General features: G+C 41.3%; 1 protein-coding gene across 4 annotated transcripts in view; it reads right to left on the bottom strand.

Moving 5' to 3' along the window:
• The window catches only part of LOC129557936 (gamma-taxilin-like), a 105005-nt gene extending 92078 nt beyond the window's left edge, over nucleotides 1-12927 (bottom strand). For 3 of the 4 annotated variants that reach the window (XR_016036986.1, XM_055428587.2, XM_055428586.2), the window contains exon 1: nucleotides 12782-12927. The gene's annotated coding sequence lies outside the window, so the exon portion shown is untranslated. Of the gene's footprint in view, nucleotides 1-12771 lie in introns of all 4 variants that reach the window. The other variant, XM_088834364.1, reaches the window with a different exon arrangement.
• Between the last annotated feature and the right edge of the window lie 7685 nt (nucleotides 12928-20612).

Below are 20612 nucleotides of genomic sequence, written 5' to 3'. Positions count from 1 at the left end.
TCACTATGTGATTTTAAACTTCTGTCTGCCATTCTCCATATTCCTGGTCACCAATGACTTTAAGAACAGTAGCCCATGCTCTCAGTGATGCTACCAGTGCCAGTGGGAACAATGCAGACATTATTTTCATAGGATTGTGGTCTCTTTCAACCTTTTGGGCAGTTCCCTAAGAAACTTGTAAAGGAGTCTGCCTCTGTTTATCCCTTGGAAGCATTATCTCAGTGTTAGGAGATGCACACTGACTGAAACCGCCCATCCTCGGCCAGGCTCCCTAGTAACCAATTGCATGAGCTATTTTAGGACAGAAGGTCCTAGTAAAGAACACTGAACTAATAAGCCACCACCACCAAGAAGAGTTCGGAAAAGATCAAAAGAGAACACCACGTGTCCGACCACCTCCCAGAATCCCTCTAGTTAGCATCCATCTTGGCTGAGCAATGCGTGTGCCACCAGGAAGGATTCTGAGTCAGAATGATTGGCCAAAGACAACTCGAAAAGTAATCCCATTACCATAAAACCTGAGATTGCGAGCCACAAGCCACATGGCACAACATTTCTCCTGGGTTCCCTTACCCTGCTGCTCTCTGCCCCGGTGCACTTTTCCGATAGTCTTGTGCTTTGTCAGCACATGTCTCCTTAGACAATTCTTTCCCCAGTGTTTACACAAGAGCCCACTCTTGGAGCCCTCCAGGGGGACCCCACTTCTTACAATACCAACACTAGGGAAGCTTTGTGGACGGCAAGGCCGAAGTACTGCTTCGGCTGCTGAGAGATAGGACAAAGACAAGGAAAAAGTAAAAAGACAGGAAAATCTGCAAAAAGAAAGGCTGGGAAAGGAGATGAACATAGGTATTTTAAAGATCCCACGTTAGAAATATCTTACTATCTCTGCTTGGCCTTCAAGCAGTCTGACCTTCAAGCAGAAACAAAGGCTAAGGCCGAGTTGTAAAGACCCTGGCTAAGTACTCTAAGCTACTCAAAAGTACAAGAGAAAACATGTCTTGTGTACTGACGTGAAACTATCTCTCTTCACATCCACTGATCTCTCCCTGGGTACCTGGGTGTACCCTTGTTAAAGGAAGCACACTGACTGAAACCACCCACCCTAGTCAGGCACCATAGTAACCATTTACATTAGTTATTTTATGACAGGACGTTCTGGTAAGGAACATGGAATGATAAGTTATCACTAACCAGAAGAGTTCGAGAAAGATCAAAGAGACGTCACATTTCCTACCACCTCCCAGATTTCCTGTTGGCAGCCATTTTGGCTGAGCAATGTGTGAGCTACCAGGAAGGATTCTGAGTCAGAAAGACTGACCAAAGACAAACTGGAAACTAACCCCATAAAACCTGAGACCATGATGCACATGGCACTCCTGGGTTCCCTTGACATACTGCTCTCCATCTGGGTGCCCCAAACCAATAAAGTCTCTTGCTTTGTCAGTAAGAGTGTCTCTTCGGACAATACATTTCTGAGTATCAGACAAGAGCCCACACTCAGGCCCTAAGAACAGGTCCCTCTTCCTGCAATACTCTGACTTTAGCTATCTTGCACAGAAAGGTGCCTAGGGTCGGGGACAAATTCTCTCCAACCCCCACATGAAACCCATCCAATTAAGCTGGGGCACTGTGGAGAAAAGAGCAGCCCAACTCTAATTTTTATGGCTCTTTGAAAACAGCTACTCAAATCACTCACTGTCCCATCTAGTTCTGCAGGGATAAGAGGTCTCTGAATTCAACTGAAGAGGCATGGGGCAGGGTTCACATTCCATCAAGGAAGCTCAACCAATCAGCTTCAAGCTGACTACATGTTACTTACATATCTAAGCCCAGTACAAATGCCTATACCTATATCCATGACAAATGACGCAGGGGTTCCATGGTCAGAGAAAATCAAGAATGTCCACACTGACATGAAATCATACAGTTTACATGATAGGTGTCCAAAAGGCAAAGAAAGGTTGGGAAATGACAGGAATCTCTTGCACCCAAATGCAACATGTTGCTCATATGCTTTCACTACAATAAAATCAGCCTTGCAGAAAAGAAGCACTCATCACACACCAACTCCATGACACTTCTGATACAAGCTACATACAGAAAACAACCTCACCTTTCCCTCAGTATAAAAATCAGGGAATATGGACCCTCAGACTCCTCCTTCCCCTGTGAATATTCTGCCCCTTCATTTGTATGCTCCTCATAGCTGACTTGCCAAAGAAATACAGAGTAGCATTTCCTCACCTATCTGCCTGATCTCCCTCCAAGAGCATGCCTTCTAAGCTGCTTCAATCATATTCAACTCTTTGAAATGCTATGGACTAAAGCCCACCAGGCTCCTCCATCCCTGAGATTTTCTAGGCAAGAATACTGGAATGGGTTGCCTCCAGGGGATCTTCCCAACCCAGGGATCGAACCTGAATCTCTTAAGTCTCCTGCATTGGCGGGTGGATTCTTTACCTGCTGAGTTAGTGGGAAAGCCCTCTGAGAGCATACTTCTGCTTATGATTGAAGCAGCTTAGAAGGCATGCTTTTGGAGGGAGACCAGGCAGATAGGTGAGGAAATGCTTCTCTGTATTTCTTTGGCAAGTCAGCTATAAGGAGCACACAAATGAAGGGGCAGAATATTCACAGGGGAAGGAGGAGTCTGAGGGTCCATATTCCCTGATTTTTATCCTGAGGGGAAGGTGAGGTTGTTTTCTGTATGTAGCTTGTATCAGAAGTGTCATAATTCTCATTTTACTTTTTTAACCTCCCTGTCTTGTCTCCAAATTCTTTCTGTAATAAGGCAAGAAACTTAAATTCACAGGGAAGACCTGAACAGGCATATTTTGGGTTACTCCATTTTGGAGTTACCACAAACTGGAGTAATAAATCACAGCTACTAAAAGAATCATGTGGATAACCCACATAGATGTTACCACAAAAGACTCCATTTTGGGCTACCACAAACTGGAGTAATAAATCATAGCTACTGAAAGAATCACATGGATTATTCACATAGATCTTTATGCTGAGCAAAATCAAGCTACTGCACTGTCCAGATGGCTATGATTGCTGCCTGGACTGCAGTCCATACTGAGTGTGGCTACGTGCCCATATTCACAGAAATGGCACCAACTAAAGGATTCTTTTCTAATGCAAAAGCTGCCTCTGCCTGTTAGACTTGTGATACACACAAAAAGTTGACCCACTTGTCTCCAGACTGGGAAGGCCATGATACACAGGGCCTTGATTCCCTTCATTCTGAAAGTCTTAAATGCACCAACTTTCAAGGCTCCTTAGATCTACCAGTCGTGGGTGACCCATAGTTAATAACCTTTTCAGGTCATGGGATTGATGTGCCACATCAATCACTTGACTTTGGTTACATCACTACAGCCTTTGAAATGATCTGGCATGCAGTCAGCTCAGTCGTGTACAACATTTTGTGACTCCATGGACTGCCCCATGCCAGTCTTCCCTGTCCATCATCAACTCCAAAGCTTGCTGAAACTCATGTCCATCGAGTTGGTGATGCCATCCAGCCATCTCATTCTCTGTCGTCCCCTTCTTCTCCCGCCCCCAATCCCTCCCAGCATCAGTCTTTTCCAGTAAGTCAACTCTTCACATGAGGTGGCCAAAGTACTGGAGTTTCAGCTTAAGCATCAGTCCTTCCAATGAACACCTAGGACTGATCTCCTTTAGAATGGACTGGTTGGATCTCCTTGCAGTCCAAGGGACTCTCAAGAGTCTTCTCCAATACCACAGTTCAGTTAGTCACCTGAAAACCCTAGTGTTATCAGTTGGCTAGGGAGCCATACTGCAAATCACTTTAAATCTGTGTCCATTGGAAAATGTAAGTTTCACTTTAGGAACCTCAACAATCATAATCCATACTTTGTTCCCAAAGGTACCATGTGTGCCCCTTCTCAGATGGAAGCCAGGAATGAACTTCCATTCCTGTAGAAAAAGTCTTCCACGTTAGGAAAGGTCGTAAGAGATTATCAACTGTTTGATCAGAAAGTCAAGGGACTATCAGAAAAATACAAAATGCTCTCCAAAATGATGCTACTTTGGTTTCCTGAAGAAACTCACTGCAGGAGCAGTTGATTCCTGGCTTATTGTTATACTATAGGTAGTTATCACCCAAATGGGAGTCATTTACTAATAAAAGACAGAAGGAAATCTCTTCACAACTTCAGCTGAAATGATCAACGATGGCTTTCAGAAGAGTCTCAACTGTCTGGCCACACTTATTAGTGGTGGTAAAACAACCCAGCAAAAAGATGGCCAGAAGACATGAATACACAATTTCCCAAAGATGGCAAACAGATACATGAAAAGATGCTGAAAAGGAAATGAAAATCAAAACCACAGTGAAATATTCCCCCACACCTGCCAGAATGCTATCATCAAAAAGATCACAAATGTAAGTGTATAGAAAAGGGATCTCTCCTACGTTTTTGGTGGGCATGTAAACAGGTGCAGCCACTGTACAAAATGGTTTGGATATTTCTCAACAAACTATATGATATTCATGTGACTCAAAAATTCAAATCCTGAGTATATATTCAAAAAAACTAAAAACATGAATTCAGAAATATACACTCACCTCAATCTTCATAGCATTATGTACAACTGCCAGGATACTGAAGCAATCCTAGTATCCATCAACAAACGAGTGGATAAAGAAGATGTGACACACACATACACAATGGAATATTATTCAAACCTAAAAATGAATGAAATTTTGCCATCTGCAACACTAATGAACTTAGAGGACATTATGCTAAGTGAAATAAATCAGAGAAAAACATGTGTCATTTATATGTTGAATCTAGAATTAAAACTAGTGAATAAAACAAAGAAGCAGCCGCCTCACAGATCCAGAGAACAAACTAGAGGTTATCAGTGGAGAGAGCGAAAAGGGAAATGGCAAGATACGGCAGGAGGATTAAGAGGTACAAACTACTTAGGTGTAAAATAAATAAGCTACAAGAATAACCTTTTAAAAATTCTGAATCAATATGTCATAAACTGAAACTTGTACACTGATTATACCATATATATATACATTTTTTTTTTTTTTTTAACGAAAATAGTGAGGGAAGGACCTCCAAACCACCACTTCTACACTACACAATGATTACACTGGCAAAAATTGTTCAAACTGTTTTGAAACTAGAAAACAATTAAAACCAACAACCAGAAGAAAGCTTAACTAGGAAAGAAGATGCTGTATTTTACTTAAGGAATATTGTAATTTTTTATTCTACATGCCTACATTCCCCTAATCCCTACCCTGGAAACGGTTTGCATATCTGGTATGGCACACTGGAGGAACAGTGGGTAACAGAACTTGTTCTTAAGAGTTCTGATAGGTGGCTATATGACAGATACCCAAGGGGAGCTCAAGAATAAGCTTTCACATTGCCAGAATTGGTAAAAACCTCTTGGTATGGAATGCTGAAACAGTCAAAGCTACATGGGCTAAGGAACGAATGACATGGGAAGCAGCAGACAAACTGATAAAGGAGGCTGGTAAAGAAGAACCATGGAAGAATAATGGATCTGGATTGGCCCCAGGTATACTACAGAATCTAAAAGGCCACATGCATGTCCAGGGCAGGAAACCTGTTCAGAAAAGACTTCAGAAGACCATATACTTTTGTATCTGGTTGTGTGCAAGGACGTACATGTTTAGGCTGAGTTTGCCTAAGTGTTAAACAAGTTCCCTAAACAAAGTCAATTTGCAAAAACTCAGAGTGTACTTTTTATTATTTTTGTTGTTTACGTTTTTGAGGAAATCTCTTTCAAATTTCTGGCTGTCTTCTAAGCTATCACAAAAGACTTCAAAGACAATACAGGGGAAACAACATGATCTTTAGGAAACAGCTTACCATATGAATCAGAAAAAAAAGAAATAACTAAATAAACATTTACAACTCATAGAAGAAGCAACAACAACCCTAAGAATATAGGAAGAATATGATTTCCAGAATATAGGGTTCACATTTGCACATTTCTTACTCACTGGTTTGTCTAAACTGGAACTTTTGTCTCCAAGGGCAAGGTTCTTTCTTCCCACACCTCTAATCCATAATTAAGAAAGAAAAATGCAAAGCATGTCTATTAACAACTTATCCAAAGAATCTAAGAATCAGCTGAGACACAACTCTCATCAACCATGCCAATTATGCTCTCTGCACACTCTCCTTTACTTGTTTGATTTCACCTAAGGTTTCTATTAACCTACTTACATTTTTCAATAAGCCACTGCCTGATTCTGAGACATTTTAAGATTTCTGAAATCAGTATCAGAATGTACCGTTCCATACTGTACTCTCTATTAGAGTAGTCTCTTTGAATAAGGCCTCCTGTTATCTAAATATCAGGATTCATTTTTGTTCAACAGTTACATTATAAAACTCAAAACATTCACACTGAAAATGATAAAGTCACAAGTCAGGCAAAGAAAAATAGAACTATAGGCAAGTCATGGAAATAAACTAAATTAAGAATACACAAAATAACAGCCATCAATAAACAAATAGAATTTATTTCTAAATGAACCAAACAAAACTTCAGAATTGAGAAGTATGACAACTGAATTCAGAAGGAAGAAAAACTGGAAATTTAGAAGACAGGTCAACTGAAAATAAAATGTGGGAAACAGAAAAAGGAATAAATAAAAATGAACAGAAGTTAAGAGACTTTTGTGATATTAACATACATATAACATAAGTCACAGAAGAAGAGGAGAGAAGAGGCAAGAATACTCGAAGAAATAACAGAAAAAACTCTTATTTGATGAAAACCATTTGTCTACACATCCCATGAGTTAAAAAATGAATAAACTTTTAAATGAAAAAAATTTGTGTTTATTATAAACACAAAGACTATCTTTAAAAATAAGAGACGGTCGCCTGGCTCTGGCGGCGCGGACGTGGGAGACGCCCGGCTCCGGCGCAACCGACCACGTGCATAATCGTGGCTGAGATGAGCTACCCCGCGCCCAGGGTTGCGGCGGTGGCCGAGAGGAGCTGTACCACGTTCAGGAGGCGGTGGCTGCTTGGGCACCGGAGGGCCGAGAGGAGCTGATCTACATTCAAAGCAGGAGGTGCGGCCTTGGGGAGATGCCCCTCGTCCAAGGTAGGGTACAGCGGCTGCGCCTTGCTGGAGCAGCTGGGAGGAGATACTCCACAGCCAAGTGGAATATAAGAATCCAGTGTTCTGGGGAGGAAGGAACAAGATGGTGGAGGGATAAGATGGCGAGACCACTTTCTCCCCCACAAATTCATCAAAAGAACTTTTGAACGCGGAGTAAAGTCCACAAAACAACTTCTGAATACTGGCAGAGGACATCAGGCTCCCAGAAAAGCAGCCCATTGTCTTCTAAAGGAGAGAGAAGAAATCCAGCTCCACCCACCAGAACACCGACACATGCTTCCCTAACCAGGGAACCCGGACAAGTCACCCGTCCAACCCCACACACAGCAAAGAAACTACGTAATAAAGAGAACTCCACAAACTGCAAGAAGAGGGAAAGGCCACCCCAAGCAAAGCAATATAAGCAAGATGAAGAGGCAGAGAAATACCCAGCAAGTAAAGGAACAAGATAATTGCCCACCAACTAAAACAAAAGAACAAGATATAGGGAATTTACCTGATAAAGAATTTCAAATTTTGATGGTGAAAATGATTCAAAATCTTGAAAGCAAAATGGAGTTACAGATAAATAACCTGGAGAGAAGGACTGAGAAGAAGGAAGAAAGGTTTAATAAGGACTAGAAGAAATAAAAAAGAGTCAATATACAATGAATAATGAAATAGATGGGATCAGAAACACTCTGGAGGGAACAAACAGTAGAATAACAGAGGCAGAAGACAGGATAAATGAACTAGAAGATAGAATTGTAGAAATAAATGAAACAGAGAGGAAAAAAGAAAAACGAATTAAAAGAAATGAGGACAATATTAGAGTCCTCTGGGACAATGTTAAACGCTCCAACATTCGAATCATAGGAGTCCCAGAAGAAGAAGACAAAAAGAAAGACCATGAGAGAATACTTGAGGAGATAATAGTTGAAAACTTCCCTAAAATGGGGAAAGAAATAATCACCCAAGTCCAAGAAACCCAGAGAGTCCCCAGCAGGATAAACCCAAGGCAAAATACTCCAAGACACATATTAATCAAATTAACAAAGATCAAACACAAAGAACAAATATTAAAAGCAGCAAGGGAAAAGCAGCAAATAACACATAAGGGGATTCCCATAAGGATAACAGCTGATCTTTCAACAGAAACTCTTCAGGCCAGAAGGGAGTGGCAAGACATACTTAAAGTGATGAAAGAAAATACCCTACAGCCCAGATTACTATACCCATCAAGAGTCTCATTCAAATATGAAGGAGAAATCAAAAGCTTTACAGACAAGCAGAAGCTGAGGGAATTCAGCATCACCAAACCAGCTCTCCAACAAATGCTAAAGGATCTTCTATAGACAGGAGACACAGAAAGAGTGTATAAACTTGAACCCAAAGCAATAAAGAAAATGGCTACAGGATCGTACTTATCAATAATTACCTTAAACGTAAATGGGTTGAAATTTTCAAAAAGGCTAGGAAACAATTCTCATAGCCATCAATAGTTCAGTGTTGAGTTCATGAATAGTTTTTAAAGTTTGGGACAAACTGTAGTATTTGCTATTTGAAGTACTATTTGTAATTGACATATTACAATATAACATTGGTCTTCATTTCCATCTTAAAATGCCTAAAAATGCCTAACTGGTTTTTAGATTTGTGAATTTTAGTTGAAATGTATTTTACGATGTTACTAAACCTGCAGAAATATTGAAATATTTCAGAGAACTTATTCACTGTACATTTAATTTATTTATAAAAGTTATGAACTGTAGAAAGTTTTACTTGTTGGGTCAAATGCTTGTTGCATTTGAAGTGGTAGTTACAAGAAAATCAAATACCTTCAATGTATAAATGCTATTAAGTTTTTAAAGGACTCTGGAGTATAAGTAAGTTTGTTTAAAGAAATTTAGTCTATTCAACTTGAAAAAAATAAATAAAATTGGAAAAAAAAAAAATAAGAAACGGCATTAAAACATTCCCAAATACACAAGAGCTAAGAGAATACTATTAGATCTGCCCTGCAAAAAAACACACAAAGTCCTTCCAAGAAAAATAAAAGGGCATTACAAATCAACTCAAGCCATGCAAAAAAAAAAAAAAAAAGAATAGTAAAAATAATTACATACTTAAATATAAAAACCAATAATTATTTTTCACTTGTAACTCTGTTACATAATTTAAAACTTAAATTTATGAGATAATAAATTAAGACAATGTGCTAATTATCTATGACAAAAGGAAGATAGCAGAACTATAGGAACAGATTATACTACTGAAGGTACACTGATAGTAATATAAAATAGTTGTCATTTTTTTTTTTAATCTCCAGGGAATCAATTTGTAAAAAACTAAGTAGCATACATGAGAAGAAATGAGAATTTAAATTCTACACTACCAAAAATTCAAACAAAAAAGCAGTAAAACAGGAAATAAGAAGAAAAAATATAGAAAACAAACAACAGAATGGCAAAAGCAAATCCCTATCAGAAATTACCTTAAACAGAATAAATTCTGCAATAAAAAGGCAAAAAAATGATAAATTTTTAAAAACTGTAATCCCAGGACATACTATACATGACTCACTTTCCTTTTCTCAAAACTTTCCAATTTATTTATTGAAGTACACAGGCATCTACTACAGTTGAAGAAATCACTTGACTTCCCAGATTTACCCATGATTAAAAATATTAACACCTTCCCTTAGACTTCTGGTGACCCTATGGACTATTCAGTTCATGAAATTCTCCAGGCCAGAATACTGGAATGGGTAGCCTTTCCCTTTTCCAGGGTATCTTCCCAACCCAGGGTCAAACCAAGGTCTCTCTCATGGCAGGCAGATTCTTTACCAGTTGAGGCACCACGGAAGCCCAAGAATATTAGCATGTGTAGTCTATCCCTTATCCAGAGGATTTTCCTGACCTGGAATTAAACCGGGGTTTCTGCATTGCAGGTGGATTCTTTATCAACTGAGCTATGAGGGAAGCCCTAAGATTGCCTACTCTACCTTAATATCTATAACCAAGATGCCCATAAGTTATTTACAAGCTACAAGCTCTCCTGAAGATGATCCTTTCATTGCAATACCAATAAAATATTATGTGAGTTTCACTGTACACCTTATATTTCAGCTTTTGTATACCTTACAGCATGTGTGGGTGCTCAGTCCTATCCAACACTTTGCATCCCCATGGACCCCAAGAAGATCCAACCAGTCCACCCTAAAGGAAATCAGTCCTGAACAGTCAATGGAAGGACTGAAGCTGAAGCTAAAATATTTTGGCCACCTGATGCAAAGACTGACTCATTTGAAAAGACCCTGATGTCAGAAAAGATTAAAGGTGAGAGAAGAAGTGGACAACAGAGGATGAGATCCCTTCTCTGTGGATATTCTTGACCCAGAGACTGAACCTGAGTCTCCTGCATTGGCAGGCAGATTCTTTACCACTGAGCCAGCTGGGAAGTCCCATACAAAAATATGATTTCCATCCATTACCACATAGTTGATAAACTTTATCCATTTTTACCTCCCTTATAATCCCTACCCCTTTGGCAAGCACTACTCTGTTAGGGGACTCATTTAAATAACAAGTACACAAACAGACAAAGTATAGAAATGGATATTTCTATGAACACTAACAAAAGGAAATCTCATCAAAATGGAGCCCAGAGGCCCAGAGTTTTCAGCCAGTACCACTGCACTTATAGGAAGAATTATCAATTACAGATCCAAACACTATAATCAATAGGGGGAAAAAAATCTTCCAACTACAAATGCTAAACGGAAAACACAGACACTGTATTCCCTAGAAGAAATGCACTACTTAACTCAGCGAGTGAGAAATTATTATCATGCTGAACTCTCACTTTTCTCCTAAAGACTTTCATTCAAAAATTCTCCCCAACTTCTCCTATTTCTATGGAAAATAATATTTCTCTGCTTTGTTAGTGTCCTAAACTGCAGAGCTGCACTTTTATTTTTTCAAATCATATTTGTCTTTGGAGGAAGTACCCATTGTGAAATTCCAAATTCTTAAGAGTACTATGCATCCAGTTTTTTTGTTTTTTCACAATCCTGCAAGAACTGAATCTGTTTTTCAGAAGGAGAGAGAGAGAAAAGCAAAGTGTGAAGTATTCGCACCTTCATATACAGACAAAATAATCGCAATTCAAACACAGGTGCAACAAATTTTTCGCCCTTCGTTCAAACGTAAAGTTCATGAAACTCTGAAGTTCACAGAAAATACCAGAAAAATATTATTTTATGGGTTCCAAGAGAAACAAACGTTTCAAGAAGTTCAAATGAACAGAAAAAGTGTTGCACTATCCCAGGCTCTTTCCCTCCAATTCTCAACTCCAGGGTTCCGAAAATCATATAACTGTATGTAGCACAGTTGTTGTGGTAAGCTTTCTCAAACTCATCCCAGAAGAAGGGTTTTTCGATTCTAATATAGACTGAGATTTTCCTTCCACCAGAAAAACAACGTAATGCTCCATTATCACTTCTATACCAAGTCCTGTGCATGGTTTAGTCGTTCAGTCGTGTCGACTCTTTGCAACCTTATGGCTGCTCTATCCACGGAATTCTCCAGGTAAGACTATTGGAGTCGGTTGCCATTTCCTCCTCCACGGGATCTTCCAGACCCAAGGGTCTCCTGCTTTGCAGCCAAATTCTTTAGCTCTGGGCCAGGAAGGAAGCCCCCCAAACCGCCAGTGTCGTCCACATCACTGATGCCAACAGCCCAGGTAGCGAAACCAAGCAACTCTTACAGTTACGCCACCTATGCCTACCATCCGCTCGGCGGCAGACAGCAACCGATAACCGGAAAACACACCACGCAACGCAGCCCGGACCTCGGCGCCATTATCTAAGTACGCAACAGTCTTACCAACGCTGCCGCAACACACCCTGAAGAGCGACCCGCCGAAAGCTGAGCAGCAGTCCTTGTTCCCAGTCGACCGAGACTGGCGGCCAAGGAAGGGAATACGGGGAAATCAGAGGCTGGGAAACAGGACATATGACTCACAGGACCCAAAGGACCCCGAGGCACCCGCCGCAGGCAGCTGTAACAGGCGGCGAATCCGCTGCCGGCACTACTGCCGCTGCTAAGTCGCCTCAGTTGTGTCCCGACTCTGTGCGACCCCATAAACGGGAGCCCACCAAAATCCTCTGTCCCTGGGATGTTCCAGGCAAAAATCCTGGAGTGGGTTGCCATTTCCTTCTCCAGTGCATGAAAGTGAAAAGTGAAAGTGAAGTCGTTCAGTCGTGTCCGACTATTCGCGACCCCATGGACTGTAGCCTACCAAGCTCTTCCGTCCATGGGATTTCCCAAGCAAGAGTAAAGGAGTGGGCTGACATTACCTTCCCCGCGCCCCGCACTCTTTCCCCACAAACAAGACAGTTTCGAACCGCCTCCTCTAATTAGCCGGCGCACACCACCCGAAGGCCCAGCAGCTCCTCTACCCGATTTATTCCAATTGAACTTCCCCCTACTAACCCCCAACACATACATCCTTCTCCTATCTTCACCCTCTGAAGGAAAAGTTAACTAAAAGTAAAGTAACCAAAGGTAGCGAACAGGAAAACGTGCAAAACGTAAAATGATCTCTCACACTCCACCCCCGTCACCCGGTAGCAACCTGGACTGACCGGCTTCGGACTTCTGACTGCTTCGGTGCAGTCAACTGTCCGGAATGGCCTCAACCGTCTCACCCTCGGTACCGACGCCTCTGCTCAACGCTGCCTAGCCTACACGTCGCGGAGCAGTGACGCAAGCATATAAACCCGCACCTTTAACCCAAAGGGCGGAAGCTCGCAGGACCAAGCAACTCTCTCCAAACCCCAGCAGCCAATCGCTGATCTGGCGCTCTTCACGTGACGAGTAAACGGTTTGCTTCTACTGGATAAACCTGAATTGAGGGGGTGGGGGTTATCTGAGGCAAAACCCGGTTCCAGGGTCAACCAGACAAAAGAACACCCAGTGACTTTGCCTGGAAGAGGATAGACACAGTGGAGAGAACTGCTGGTGCTAGCAAACTGATCCGCCAAAGTCTGCACGCCCTGTTTGGGTTTAGGGAGGAACTGGGCGCGCTATAAGAAGGGGAGAATATTCACTGTGCTGTGCGTGCAGCTTACTGGGAATTGTGGTTTTCTAGGGGCAATATGCGACGAGTTGACTCACTGGAAAAGACTGATGCTGGGAGGGATTGGGGGCGGGAGGAGAAGGGGACGACAGAGAATGAGATGGCTGGATGGCATCACCGACTCTGTGGACATGAGTTTGAGTGAACTCCGGGAGTTGGTGATGGACAGGGAGGCCTGGCGTGCTGTGATTCATGGGGTCGCGGAGAGTCGGACACGACTGAGCGACTGAACTGAACTGAACTCAACTGAGGGGCAATATCACAATAAAGTACTCAGGCAACTTTGAAAATATTACGAAAAAGTTCAAGGTCAGGTGAAAATAGTAATAACTCCTTTTTTGTTCTTGTTACCTTATACTTGCTAGGGACCTCGGTGTTATCCTGCAATGATTGAGTGGCTGGATGGCATCACCGACTCTGTGGACATAAGTTTGGGTGAACTCCGGGAGTTGGTGATGGACAGGGAGGCCTGGCGTGCTGCGACTCATGGGGTAGCAAAGTGTTGGAGTGACTGAACTGAACTGAAGGGTCAGTATGGGCATACCTTGTTCATTGCATTTCACAGCTGCTTCATCATTTTGCAGATTGAAGGGTTGTGGCAATTCTCCACTTTGCAAGCTCATTATTCATATCTTTGAACGTCATTTCATCACTTCTTGTTTCCTGTATAATAAAGAAACAGAAACCTCAATTAAATAGGTTTGGTCAATCAGAAGGGACCTCACATCCTGAGACCACGTCACACCTCCCACATTCAGAACCGCGTCCTTTTATTTCCTGACAAGGACTCTGGATGAAACCGCAGAGACTCTGTGTACTACCACCCTGGCAGCTGGTTTCTGCAATTATAATTGCCTTCTGCTTCTGCTTCTGCTTGTACATCTGGCGTAAACTTAACTGCAGATTCTAAATTGCCAATTCTTTGCTAATCCTGAGTAAACGTCTCTGTGCTGGAGAAGCAACTGGAAGTCTGTTTCTTCTCAGTACTCAAAACTATTTAAAAAATGATTACATTTCTTACATTGGTCTGTGTCCAGTGGTCTATGATGTTACTGTTTACTGAAGGCTCACTTGGTGGTTGGAATTTTTTTTACCAGTAAATAATTTTAAATTAAGGATTGTACATTGATTTTCAGATGTAGTGATATTGCACTTAATAAGCTACAATAAATGGTAAATACAAATATTATACACACTGCGAAATAAAAAAATAAAAATAAGTGTCTGACTTGCTCTATTTCAATATTGATTTTATTAAAGTGTCCCAGAACAAACCAAGTAGAATTTCTGAGAATCTCTACATCTACTTTGCCAAAAACAAGTGGGTATATCTTTCAGAATTTCATTTTTCCAGCCCCAACGCTTGTCTAGAATCTTGCCCCTTCACTGAAATTTTGACTGCTGTTTATCTGTCCTGAATTAATATGCAATGGGAGCTGCAATCTGGCTGAGGTGCATCCTTTACTGTAACTTTGCAGATTCATTTATAAGGCCATGTCTCTTCCTGATTTTTTAGTAGTTTGCATATACAAGAATAAGTCTTGAAACAATCTTACTTGTTCTTTTAACAATCTGGATGCCTCTGGTTACTTTTTCTCCAGAGCTGGGTGCTCAATTACTGAGGAGTTTGGAGGGATACTTCAATCAAAATAACTGGAACATAACTTTGAGACAACCTATAGGGGTGAGATTTATGGGGTCACAAAGAGTCAGACACGACTGAGCGACTGAACTGAACTGATAGGGGTGAGATGGGGAGGGAGGTGGAAGGGAGATTCAAGAGGGAGGAGACATATGGTTGATTCATGCTGATGGAAGGCAGAAACCAACACAACATTACAAAGTTATTATCCCTGAAAAAAGAGTTAGCCAGTTTAATAAGCTAGAGGATTTCATATTTAGCCCTTAGTTTGGTAAACATAAATTTTAGAACCTCTTGCTTGGTGAAGGAGATGTCAGGGAAAGTCTTTAAAAGAACTCCTTTCCATAACTTCCCCTGTGCCCTGAACCCACAAGTCATCATCATACCCATCACCTATCTAGCCTTTGGCTGTCACTTTTGGCTAGACTACTGACAACTTTGTCTTATTCTACCATTTCACTGACTCCTTCACTGGTCACACCCTAGGCAGTCAGACTGCATCTCTGCCAAGAATCTGAGGTAAAACTCCAGCTCTCTGTATAGGGTAGGGACACCTGATTCTGAGGTGCTTACTCTTGCAATGCTTCCCCTTACACATGTGTCCCATGCACCCTCTGTGCTACACCCAGGAACACTTATAAGAAAGGTTACAAAGTCCTCCTCCCAAGGTGCAGGGGGCACACTGTCTCCCAGGGGCTGGCAGGTAGATCAAATCCAGACCACAGTCTCTCCGAAAAGATGGTGGCAGTTGGCACAGATTTGTGTGCTGCCTACTGTCTCAGCATATCCTTAGGATAAGGAAAGATCTGAGTATTACAGTCTGCAGCAGGATAGGGATTTCTAACAATAAATCCCTATTTCTGAGACTGCCTTTTCTAACAGCTTGTCAGCAGTTTGACAGTTTCTACTATTCAAGACTTGAGCTGAAAGCAGGTTACCAAGACCAGGGCTACTTGGTATTCATTGAAAGGGCATCCTTTTAACCCATAAATCTCTGAAATTTAATTCATAATTTGCCAAGAGCTATTCATCCTCTGTTGAGTGGAATTATACAGATTCACACCCTACTTCAGTGGTCCGAGGTCCTCAGTCTCCTGATCTAATGACTTCCAAACCCAGAAAATATGGATTTCTGACCAGACAGGAGAAAGTTTAGGTCCGTCAAGGCCGAGCCCATGAATTTCCACAGCCTGGAATTCTAGCACTGCTATCTTCACCATTAAATATTTGTTTATGACTCTCTGTTTCGGAATCCTGAGAGATCAGTATTCACAAGAAGAATCCAGTTTTGCATGTTTACAAAATTGGAATAAACAGATGTACAAAGACATGCAAAATTGGAGTCTTCTTGTGAATACTGATCTCTCAGGATTCCGAAACAGTCTCCTTGCACTGTTTGGTACTGATACCCAGGAGCACACAATTGGGTTTCCACCCAGCCTGGAGAAAATCTGTTACTTAGAAAGGGAAACATACACTAACAAGACACCTATGTACCTGTCTATCACAGGTACACACCCACATATACACACCCTATGACGAGTGCTGCTGTCTCTCCAGGGGTTAAGTGACTCACAGACCTAAACCTCTTGCAGCATGCCAGAGGATCTGTCTCCTGGATTACTTTAAAATTATTCTCTTTTCATTAGGTGAATAAAAGCAGTTGAAAGAGACAATTCCTACTTTTCCAGGCTATGGAACAAGCTGCCTAAAAATCTGTGCTGCTGGGCTTCTGGGGCAGAGTATACTATGAGTCTCACAGAGAACTCAGAAAAGGATGCAGTGTTAACTGAGGACATTGGCCTTTACAGCAGGTGAGGGCAGAGGAGATTAATTTACCTGGCTGTCAACCAAGTTCAGTGAGTAATACTAGCTTCCTGAAACATACTAGAAAATCTCCTTATATACACAATGTTTAACATGAGAATAGTTGCATCATCCTGCAGACTTCACATATGTTTCTCTTTTTTACTCCCACTTTTTAAATTAATCAATTTATTATAATTGGAGGAAAGTATTTTACAATATTGTGACAGTTTTTCCCATACAGCAACGTTAATGAGCCACAAGTATACGTGTCTTCCACACATTCTCAAGCCCCTTCCCCCGCGCTTTCCACCCCCAATCCCTCTGGGTGGTCTCAGAGTACCTGACGTCCTTGCGTCATGAATCAAACTTGCACTGGTCATCTATTTTATATATGGTAATATACATGTTTCAAAGCTATTCTTTCATATCATCCCACCCTCGACTTCTCCCACAGAGTCCAAAATTCTATTCTTTACATTTGCATTTATTTTGTTGCCTTATATATAAGATTGTCAATACCATCTTTCTAATTGCTTTCTAATATATATGCATTAATATGCACTGTTTCTTTATTTCTGAATTACTTCACTGTATATAATAGTCTCCAGTTTCATCCACCTCACTGGAAGGGACCCAAATGTGTACTATTTGATAGCGAGTAACATTTCATTCTGGGAGAGATATCAATAACCTCAGATATGCAGAAGACACCATACTTATGGCAGAAAGTGAAGAGGAACTCAAAAGCCTCTTGATGAAAGTGAAAGAGGAGAGTGAAAAGGTTGGCTTGAAGCTCAACATTCAGAAAACGAAGATCATGGCATCTGGTCCCATCACTTCATGGGAAATAGATGGAAAAACAGTGGAAACAGTGTCAGATTTTATTTTTGGGGGCTCCAAAATCACTGCGGATGCTGATTGCAGCCATGAAATTAAAAGATGCTTACTCCTTGGAAGGAAAGTTATGACCAGCCTGCTGCTGCTGCTGCTAAGTCGCTTCAGTCGTGTCCGACTCTGTGCGACCCCATAGACAGCAGCCCACCAGGCTCCCCCGTCCCTGGGATTCTCCAGGCAAGGACACTGGAGTGGGTTGCCATTGCCTTCTCCCATGCATGAAAGAGAAAAGTGAAAGTGAAGTCACTCAGTCGTGCCTGACTCTTAGTGAGCCCACAGACTGCAGCCTACCAGGCTCCTCCGTCCATGGGCTTTTCCAGGCAAGAGTACTGGAGTGGGGTGCCATTGCCTTCTCCAATGACCAGCCTAGATAGCATATTAAAAAGCAGAGACATTACTTTGCCAACCAAGGTCCGTCTAGTCAAGGCTATGGTTTTTCCAGTGGTCATGTACGGATGTGAGAGTTGGACTGTGAAGAAAGCTGATGGCCGAAGAATTGATGTTTTTGAACTGTGGTGCTGGAGAAGACTCTTGAGAGTCCCTTATACTGCAAGGAGATACAACCAGTCCTTTCTAAAGGAGATCGACCCTGGGTGTTCATTGGAAGGACTGATGCTAAAGCTGAAACTCAATACTTTGGCCACCTCATGTGACGAGTTAACTCACTGGAAAAGACTCTGATGCTGGGAAGGATTGGGGGTGGGAGGAGAAGGGGACGACAGAGAATGAGATGGCTGGATGGCATCACCGACTCGATGGACATGAGTGTGAGTGAACTCCAGGAGTTGGTGATGGACAGGGAGGCTTTGCATGCTGTGATTCATGGGGTCACAAAGAGTCGGACACGACTGAGCGACTGAACTGAACGGAACTGAACGTTGCATTGTGTATGTGAACAACTACTTCCTTATCCTTTCGTCTGCTGATGGACATCTTTGTTGCTCTCATGTCCTAGCTATTGTAAACAGTGCTACAATGAATAATGTATTAATGTGTCTCTTTCGATTCTGATTTCCTTGGGGTTTATGCCCAGTAGTGGGAATGCTGGGTCATATGGTAGACCTATCCCCAGTAGTTTAAGGAGTCCCCACACTGCTCTCCAATCTGAATGTACCACTGATGACAAGAAGTTAGAATATGTGAAACCACTTTTTAAATGTGGCCTAACCTCTTCACTTCACTCTGATCAATGTTTAGTCTTCATTCGGACATAACTGAACTGAACTGAACTGATTCTGGAAAAAGCAGTCATTTCCTGATTTAAAGAAAGGAAAATAAAAATAAATAAGTCTTTGTAAATCCAGTACAAATGTAAGAGACAGAGCAACTTAATATTTTAATCCTCTTTCTGTTATATTACTGCCAAATAAGTTTCTCAAGTAACAAGGGCATTCGTGTTAAACAAGAAATTCCTGATGTCTTCAATGTAAAACTAAGCAATGTTTAAATTACACTCTTTAGTTTATTAAATTATATTCTTTCATTGCCTTACAGTGATATAAAATACTTCTAATTCATAGGATAAATCAATCTGTGAAGTATAATTTTCATACACTTTTTCCTATATGTACTAGCCAAAAAAAAAAAGCAAAAGATTAAGAGCAAACCACTGAAAAATAGGAGGAAACCGTGAAAAAGGCTACCCCTCAGAGGAAGCCCAAAGAATGAATCACTCCTATCAATCCCTTCATTTTAGACTTCTAGCCTCCAGGATTGTAAGAGAATAAATCTGCTGTTGTTTTAAAATTTATTTTGTGAAAATTTGTTATAAAAGCCTTAGAAAAGCCATTTACATGATTCTTAATATTCCTATACTTCATATGAAAAAGGGCTTGTTTGACTTGTGTTGTATACTGTTTATATCATTTCACAGATATTTATTTATAATATGCCAAAAAAAGAGTTTGAAATGCAGTACTTGGATGCAATCTCAAACATAACACAATAATCTATATTCATTTCGAAGGCAAACCATTCAATATCATGGCAATCCAAGTCTATGCCCCAGCCAGCAATGCTGAAGAGGCTGGAGTTGAATGGTTCTATGACGATGTACAAGACCTTTTAAAACTAACACCCTCAAAAGATGTCCTTTTCATTATAGGGGACTGGAATGCAAAAGTAGGAAGACAATAAACACCTGGAGTAACAGGCAAATTTGGCCTTGGAGTACAGAATGAAGCAAGGCAAACGCTAATAGAGTTCTGCGAAGAGAATGCACTGGTCATAGAAACATGCTCTTCGAATAACACGTGGACATCACCAGATAGCCAAAACACAACTCAGACTGATTATACTCTTTGCAGTTAAAGATAAAGAAGCTCTATACAGTCACCGAAAACAAGACCAGGAGCTGACTGTGGCTCACATCATGAACTCCATACTGCTACAATCAGACTTAAATGGAAGAAAATTGAGAAAACAACTAAACAATTTAGTATGACCTAAGCCAATGGAAAAACAGTGGAAACAGTGTCAGACTTTATTTTTTTGGGGGGGGGCTCCAAAATCACTGCAGATGCTGATTGCAGCCATGAAATTAAAAGACGCTTATTCCTTGGAAGGAAGGTTATGACCAACCTAGGTAGTATATTAAAAGCAGAGACATTACTTTGCCAACCAAGGTCCATCTAAACAAGTCTATGGTTTTCCACGTGGTCATGTATGGATGTGAGAGTTGGACTGTGAAGAAAGCTGATGGCCGAAGAATTGATGCTTTTGAACTGTGGTGTTGGAGAAGTCTCTTGAGAGTCCCTTGGACTGCAAGGACATCCAACCAGTCCATTCTAAAGGAGATCAATCCTGGGCGTTCATTGGAAGGACTGATGCTAGAGCTGAAACTGCAATACTTTGGCCAATTCATGCGACGAGTTGACTCACTGGAAAAAACTCTGATGCTAGGAAAGGTTGGGGGCAGGAGGAGAAGGGGACAACAGAGAATGAGATGGCTGTATGACATCACCGACTCTGCAGACAGAGTTTGAGTGAACTC

Source organism: Moschus berezovskii, chromosome Y (assembly GCF_049115385.1).
Source record: "Moschus berezovskii isolate FMDL1 chromosome Y, NW_MosBer_1.0, whole genome shotgun sequence".
Taxonomy (NCBI): domain Eukaryota; kingdom Metazoa; phylum Chordata; class Mammalia; order Artiodactyla; family Moschidae; genus Moschus; species Moschus berezovskii.
Note: the sequence above shows the minus strand (reverse complement) of the source record. Positions and strands in the feature narration are given on the sequence as shown.